Source organism: Schistocerca cancellata, unplaced genomic scaffold (genome assembly GCF_023864275.1).
Source record: "Schistocerca cancellata isolate TAMUIC-IGC-003103 unplaced genomic scaffold, iqSchCanc2.1 HiC_scaffold_17, whole genome shotgun sequence".
In the NCBI taxonomy this organism is placed as follows: Eukaryota; Metazoa; Arthropoda; class Insecta; order Orthoptera; family Acrididae; genus Schistocerca; species Schistocerca cancellata.
Window position 1 is genome coordinate 27,501 of NW_026046082.1, and position 7,500 is coordinate 35,000.

Below are 7,500 nucleotides of genomic sequence, written 5' to 3' on the forward strand. Positions count from 1 at the left end.
ACCACATGCAATAGCCCCATCTACGCGAATCGGACGACACTACGTCCACCATGTCGCGCGCAACACGAAAACTAAATACCGCCATCTGCAAGTCTCCCGAAACATGACCTGCTGCACCGACGATACCGCCATCTATGAGACGCCACCCCGACTACGACATCGCTAGGTCCCACAGTACCCATTTTTCGACGCCACCCACAAAGCCTGCATCATCTGTCCACCACAGGAACCCGAACGCCAGTGCCTGCGTCGCACGAAGTAGTCAACCGACAATCACTCCACCCGCACCCGCACGTGCCCCACCCCAACCGCCCAAATCGCAACCCAAGCGGATGAACGGCGGACTCTTCCCGCACTCGTACGTTGCAATCCACCCCTATATCTTGCGTTTCATGACGAGTTATATCCAATATGCCAAATTCCCGCTGTCCCTATACATGCTGTAAGTCTGTGCACACAATATGAACCACACCTCAGCGAGACACTCCATCACACATTACTCTCTGCCTGTAACAGACACAGATACGATATGTAAGCACCAGCATGGACCAACGTCCGGTGCATCCTCTCCGCCACAGTACACCATCCACACTATGATAACCACACCAGGGGGTCCAATTATAAAATAGAATATCCCACCCGTCCAACATCCACAATTGCTCAGATAAGCCACCAACACCCACACATGTCCTACACAGGGGTGCACCCAACACCACCACACTGCCTCCTGTTACGGCACAGAAACAATGGCAGGAATGAATCACACAGGTCTGCCACTCCCTTGCCGCAACCACAGACGCGGCGCGCCTCCAGTCACGAGCGAAAAGCGCATCCTGACGAGACAGAACTGCTGTGACATACTGACGCTGCCTCAGACATTCACTTACAATGATCACTACCAACGAACCTGCCCCCCCCCCCCCCCCCCAAACACACTATCTCTTACCATGTTGTGTACTGTAATCCAACCCATTTTGCACCTTAACCTAACCAAATTTGTAACGCAATTTGTACCGCAATGTAACGCAATTTGTACCGCAATGTAACGCAATTTGTACCGCAATGTAACGCAATTTGTAACGCAATTTGTGTCTTAACCTAACCCACGTTGTGCCTTAACCTAACCCACGTTGTGCCTTAACGTAACCCACGTTGTGCCTTAACGTAACCCACGTTGTGCCTTAACGTAACCCACGTTGTGCCTTAACGTAACCCACGTTGTGCCTTAACGTAACCCACGTTGTGCCTTAACGTAACCCACGTTGTGCCTTAACGTAACCCACGTTGTGCCTTAACGTAACCCACGTTGTGCCTTAACGTAACCCACGTTGTGCCTTAACGTAACCCACGTTGTGCCTTAACGTAACCCACGTTGTGCCTTAACGTAACCCACGTTGTGCCTTAACGTAACCCACGTTGTGCCTTAACCTAACCCACGTTGTGCCTTAACGTAACCCACGTTGTGCCTTAACCTAACCCACGTTGTGCCTTAACCTAACCCACGTTGTGCCTTAACCTAACCCACGTTGTGCCTTAACCTAACCCACGTTGTGCCTTAACCTAACCCACGTTGTGCCTTAACCTAACCCACGTTGTGCCTTAACCTAACCCACGTTGTGCCTTAACCTAACCCACGTTGTGCCTTAACCTAACCCACGTTGTGCCTTAACCTAACCCACGTTGTGCCTTAACCTAACCCACGTTGTGCCTTAACCTAACCCACGTTGTGCCTTAACCTAACCCACGTTGTGCCTTAACCTAACCCACGTTGTGCCTTAACCTGCTCTGTAATTGGCATATGACACGTTACATTAATCTAGTGTTGTCTAACCACAACCCTCTGAATATAGTTCGCTACTCGCACCGCCCACCCTCTTGTGTGTCGTTTCATGTTGAACACTTCGCAAGTGTTGCTTACTTTTTACATGCTCCCGCTGTACACTGTAATGTGGACAACTGCAGGATGTACATCGCCCCCCCCCCTCCACCCTGCCTTCGCACGCTGGTCGTTCAGGTGCTTGCGTGTTCAATGCCCTTCGCAGCTGTTCACTGGCATTCGCATGTCGAAGCGCTCAGTCTACGTCGTGGTACGGCCTGTGTCCACTGTCCGCTGATATCGTAAGCTTAATCCTCACATTGTACTGCACATAGGTCCGTATGTACTGAATGATACGCTGTGGCACATGTGTGACCGTACGACTGCGCCCAACAACAGCGAACCATACGGTCCAAATGTTGTGCACTCAGCCACGTGCCGTCTCCCCATAACAGCTACATTGCAGTGTGGTACGCCATAGAGACGTGTGGGAGTAACGGACGCCCTGGATGGCGATCAGCATGAGCCGTCTGTTGATGTAGTGGCGCGTGTATTCAAACGTAGTCGTCTCTTCTCACACAGTGTGATAGCATGGTGCACCGCGTTCCACATCTGCGACATGGTACAGATGCTGGTTGACAGTCGGTCTCGTAATGGACATCGCATACGTAGGGGGCCACCTCCCACGTGTTCTCTAGTCGTGCACATTTTGTTGCGTGTATGTGGGCAGACGTAGTGTGTCGTGACACCTAACAGACAGGTATGCAATAATCGTTGCATTTGCAAACTGGGATGGACGTCTACGTTTGCTGGTGACGTGACGCAACGCAAATGAACAACTGGTAAACCCATTGTGGTGCGGTTGTTGTTGCTGGAGGTAAATCAGTAAGGGCAAATCTGTGTGTGAAGCGATACGCGGCGGTGGCTGGGTGGGACCGTCCCCGGCCGGTGAGGGGGGGCCGCCCGGCGTGCTGGCCGCGCGGTGCGTGGGCGCACGCGCTACAGCCGGCTGGTGGGGGCGCCCAGTGGCAGGCGCGCCGGCCGACGGACGCGGCAGGCGGCGCAGCTGCGCGCCGGGGCACCCTGCGCGCGGCGCCGGGCGGCCAAAGTGGGTCCTCGCGGGCCCGGTGCGAAGCGCGGTGGACATCTGCAGTGTGCTGGTCCGACTGAGGACTGTGTGCGTTGAGGATGCGCCGCCGCCCGGCACTCGGCGCCGCGACGCCGTCTGCTGCTCGGTCGCCCCAGCGGTTCTCGCTGGTGGTTTGTATCGCAGTTGTGCAGACGTGTTGGCACGTGCGCTGTGCTGGGAGAGTTCGCTTCGGCACCCACGTGGGGCCTTTGCCCTTCTGTGGCGCTGGCGTTGGAGCTGCCGGTCACCGTAGGTGGCGCGTGTTGTCTCCCGCCGGCAATGCCACGACAGCACGCTCCCGGGCCTCTGTCGGCAGCGGCAAGCTCAGTTGGGAGCACGGGTGGTCGCACCTAAAGCGTCTACTCGCCTAACTCCGGGCGATTGCGCCTCTCTCGAACCCGACCAAGTACTTAGGACGGCGCTGCGCGCCGCCGGGACCTGAGAGGGTTTCGAGGTGTATTGTGCAGGGGAGCTCAGCCTCCTCCTGTTTGCAGAATAATTGAGCGGACGCTTGCGTGTTCGCGCGGGCCCCTGGGACACACTCCCGGGCGGCCGGCTGCTCAGCTCTAGTTGACGCAGCTCCCTGGTTGATCCTGCCAGTAGTCATATGCTTGTCTCAAAGATTAAGCCATGCATGTCTCAGTACAAGCCGCATTAAGGTGAAACCGCGAATGGCTCATTAAATCAGTTATGGTTCCTTAGATCGTACCCACGTTACTTGGATAACTGTGGTAATTCTAGAGCTAATACATGCAAACAGAGTCCCGACCAGAGATGGAAGGGACGCTTTTATTAGATCAAAACCAATCGGTCGGCTCGTCCGGTCCGTTTGCCTTGGTGACTCTGAATAACTTTGGGCTGATCGCACGGTCCTCGTACCGGCGACGCATCTTTCAAATGTCTGCCTTATCAACTGTCGATGGTAGGTTCTGCGCCTACCATGGTTGTAACGGGTAACGGGGAATCAGGGTTCGATTCCGGAGAGGGAGCCTGAGAAACGGCTACCACATCCAAGGAAGGCAGCAGGCGCGCAAATTACCCACTCCCGGCACGGGGAGGTAGTGACGAAAAATAACGATACGGGACTCATCCGAGGCCCCGTAATCGGAATGAGTACACTTTAAATCCTTTAACGAGTATCTATTGGAGGGCAAGTCTGGTGCCAGCAGCCGCGGTAATTCCAGCTCCAATAGCGTATATTAAAGTTGTTGCGGTTAAAAAGCTCGTAGTTGGATTTGTGTCCCACGCTGTTGGTTCACCGCCCGTCGGTGTTTAACTGGCATGTATCGTGGGACGTCCTGCCGGTGGGGCGAGCCGAAGGCGTGCGACCGCCTCGTGCGTGTTCGTGCGTCCCGAGGCGGACCCCGTTGAAATCCTACCAAGGTGCTCTTTATTGAGTGTCTGGGTGGGCCGGCACGTTTACTTTGAACAAATTAGAGTGCTTAAAGCAGGCAAGCCCGCCTGAATACTGTGTGCATGGAATAATGGAATAGGACCTCGGTTCTATTTTGTTGGTTTTCGGAACCCGAGGTAATGATTAATAGGGACAGGCGGGGGCATTCGTATTGCGACGTTAGAGGTGAAATTCTTGGATCGTCGCAAGACGAACAGAAGCGAAAGCATTTGCCAAGTATGTTTTCATTAATCAAGAACGAAAGTTAGAGGTTCGAAGGCGATCAGATACCGCCCTAGTTCTAACCATAAACGATGCCAGCCAGCCGATCCGCCGCAGTTCCTCCGATGACTCGGCGGGCAGCCTCCGGGAAACCAAAGCTTTTGGGTTCCGGGGGAAGTATGGTTGCAAAGCTGAAACTTAAAGGAATTGACGGAAGGCACCACCAGGAGTGGAGCCTGCGGCTTAATTTGACTCAACACGGGAAACCTCACCAGGCCCGGACACCGGAAGGATTGACAGATTGATAGCTCTTTCTTGATTCGGTGGGTGGTGGTGCATGGCCGTTCTTAGTTGGTGGAGCGATTTGTCTGGTTAATTCCGATAACGAACGAGACTCTAGCCTGCTAACTAGTCGCGTGACATCCTTCGTGCTGTCAGCGATTACTTTTCTTCTTAGAGGGACAGGCGGCTTCTAGCCGCACGAGATTGAGCAATAACAGGTCTGTGATGCCCTTATGATGTTCTGGGCCGCACGCGCGCTACACTGAAGGAATCAGCGTGTCTTCCTAGGCCGAAAGGTCGGGGTAACCCGCTGAACCTCCTTCGTGCTAGGGATTGGGGCTTGCAATTGTTCCCCATGAACGAGAATTCCCAGTAAGCGCGAGTCATAAGCTCGCGTTGATTACGTCCCTGCCCTTTGTACACACCGCCCGTCGCTACTACCGATTGAATTGATTTAGTGAGGTCTTCGGACTGGTACGCGGCATCGACTCTGTCGTTGCCGATGCTACCGGAAAGATGACCAAACTTGATCATTTAGAGGAAGTAAAAGTCGTAACAAGGTTTCCGTAGGTGAACCTGCGGAAGGATCATTACCGACTAGACTGCATGTCTTTCGATGTGCGTGTCGTGTCGCGCAACACGCTACCTGTACGCAGCAGCCGTGCGCCGCGTGCGGAACCACGCGTGCCTCTCAAAACTAACGGACAAAATGTTGTGTGGTACGAGCGCTGAAGCTCTGGAGCGGCTGGCCTGCGGCACCTGGCGCCTGGCGCCGGTTTTGAATGACTTTCGCCCGAGTGCCTGTCCGCTCCGGTGTGGAGCCGTACGACGCCCATCGGCCGTGAGGCCGTTGGACACAGAACGCTGGAACAGGGGCCGTCAAACGCCTCAGTCCCGCCTATGCAACTGTTTTGAAAGAGACAGTGGAAACTAAACAAAAAAGATCACCCAGGACGGTGGATCACTCGGCTCGTGGGTCGATGAAGAACGCAGCAAATTGCGCGTCGACATGTGAACTGCAGGACACATGAACATCGACGTTTCGAACGCACATTGCGGTCCATGGATTCGTTCCCGGGCCACGTCTGGCTGAGGGTCGGCTACGTATACTGAAGCGCGCGGCGTTTGTCCCGCCTTCGGAGACCTGGGAGTGTCGTGGCCGCCTGTGGGGCCGGCCGCGTCTCCTTAAACGTGCGATGCGCGCCCGTCGCCTGGCGGTTCGCATACCGGTACTTTCTCGGTAGCGTGCACAGCCGGCTGGCGGTGTGGCGTGCGACACCTCGTACAACGACCTCAGAGCAGGCGAGACTACCCGCTGAATTTAAGCATATTACTAAGCGGAGGAAAGAAACTAACAAGGATTCCCCCAGTAGCGGCGAGCGAACAGGGAAGAGTCCAGCACCGAACCCCGCAGGGCTGGGCCGCCTGTCGTGGCATGTGGTGTTTGGGAGGGTCCACTACCCCGACGCCTCGCGCCGAGCCCAAGTCCAACTTGAATGAGGCCACGGCCCGTAGAGGGTGCCAGGCCCGTAGCGGCCGGTTGCGAGCGTCGGCGGGACCTCTCCTTCGAGTCGGGTTGCTTGAGAGTGCAGCTCCAAGTGGGTGGTAAACTCCATCTGAGACTAAATATGACCACGAGACCGATAGCGAACAAGTACCGTGAGGGAAAGTTGAAAAGAACTTTGAAGAGAGAGTTCAAAAGTACGTGAAACCGTTCTGGGGGTAAACGTGAGAAGTCCGAAAGGTCGAACGGGTGAGATTCACGCCCATCCGGCCACTGGCTCCCGCCCTCGGCAGATGGGGCCGGCCGCCCGCGCGGAGCAATCCGCGGCGGGGTCGTGTCCGGTTGCCTTTCCACTCGCCGCGGGGTGTGGGCCGTTCCGGTGTGCGGTGGGCCGCACTTCTCCCCTAGTAGGACGGTCGCGACCCGCTGGGTGCCGGCCTACGGCCCGGGTGCGCAGCCTGTCCTTCCGCGGGCCTCGGTTCGCGTCTGTTGGGCAGAGCCCCGGTGTCCTGGCTGGCTGCTCGGGCGGTATATCTGGAGGAGTCGATTCGCCCTTTGGGCGCTCGGGCTCCCGGCAAGCGCGCGCGGTTCTTCCCGGATGACGGACCCTACCTGGCCCGGCCCCGGACCCGCGCCGCTGTTGGCTCGGGATGCTCTCGGGCGGAATAATCGCTCCCGTCAGCGGCGCTTCAGCTTTGGACAATTTCACGACCCGTCTTGAAACACGGACCAAGGAGTCTAACATGTGCGCGAGTCATTGGGCTGTACGAAACTAAAGGCGTAATGAAAGTGAAGGTCTCGCCTTGCGCGGGCCGAGGGAGGATGGGGCTTCCCCGCCCTTCACGGGGCGGCGGCCCTCCGCACTCCCGGGGCGTCTCGTCCTCATTGCGAGGTGAGGCGCACCTAGAGCGTACACGTTGGGACCCGAAAGATGGTGAACTATGCCTGGCCAGGACGAAGTCAGGGGAAACCCTGATGGAGGTCCGTAGCGATTCTGACGTGCAAATCGATCGTCGGAGCTGGGTATAGGGGCGAAAGACTAATCGAACCATCTAGTAGCTGGTTCCCTCCGAAGTTTCCCTCAGGATAGCTGGTGCTCGTACGAGTCTCATCGGTAAAGCGAATGATTAGAGATTAGAGGCCTTGGGGCCGAA

The 7,500-nt window shown here is 56.2% G+C and overlaps 3 non-coding genes across 3 annotated transcripts in view; all 3 read left to right on the forward strand.

Moving 5' to 3' along the window:
• Positions 1-3,525: 3,525 nt before the first annotated feature.
• Positions 3,526-5,435, forward strand: LOC126110448 (small subunit ribosomal RNA). Its single transcript, XR_007523798.1, has one exon. It is a non-coding gene; the product is annotated as a small subunit ribosomal RNA (ribosomal RNA).
• Positions 5,436-5,787: 352 nt separating this feature from the next.
• On the forward strand, positions 5,788-5,941 carry LOC126110444 (5.8S ribosomal RNA). The gene has a single exon (XR_007523795.1). It is a non-coding gene; the product is annotated as a 5.8S ribosomal RNA (ribosomal RNA).
• A 189-nt stretch (positions 5,942-6,130) lies between these two features.
• Positions 6,131-7,500, forward strand: part of LOC126110451 (large subunit ribosomal RNA) — a 4,233-nt gene continuing 2,863 nt past the window's right edge. The window contains exon 1 of the ribosomal RNA XR_007523801.1: positions 6,131-7,500. This exon is cut by the window's right edge and continues 2,863 nt beyond it. This is a non-coding gene — a ribosomal RNA (large subunit ribosomal RNA).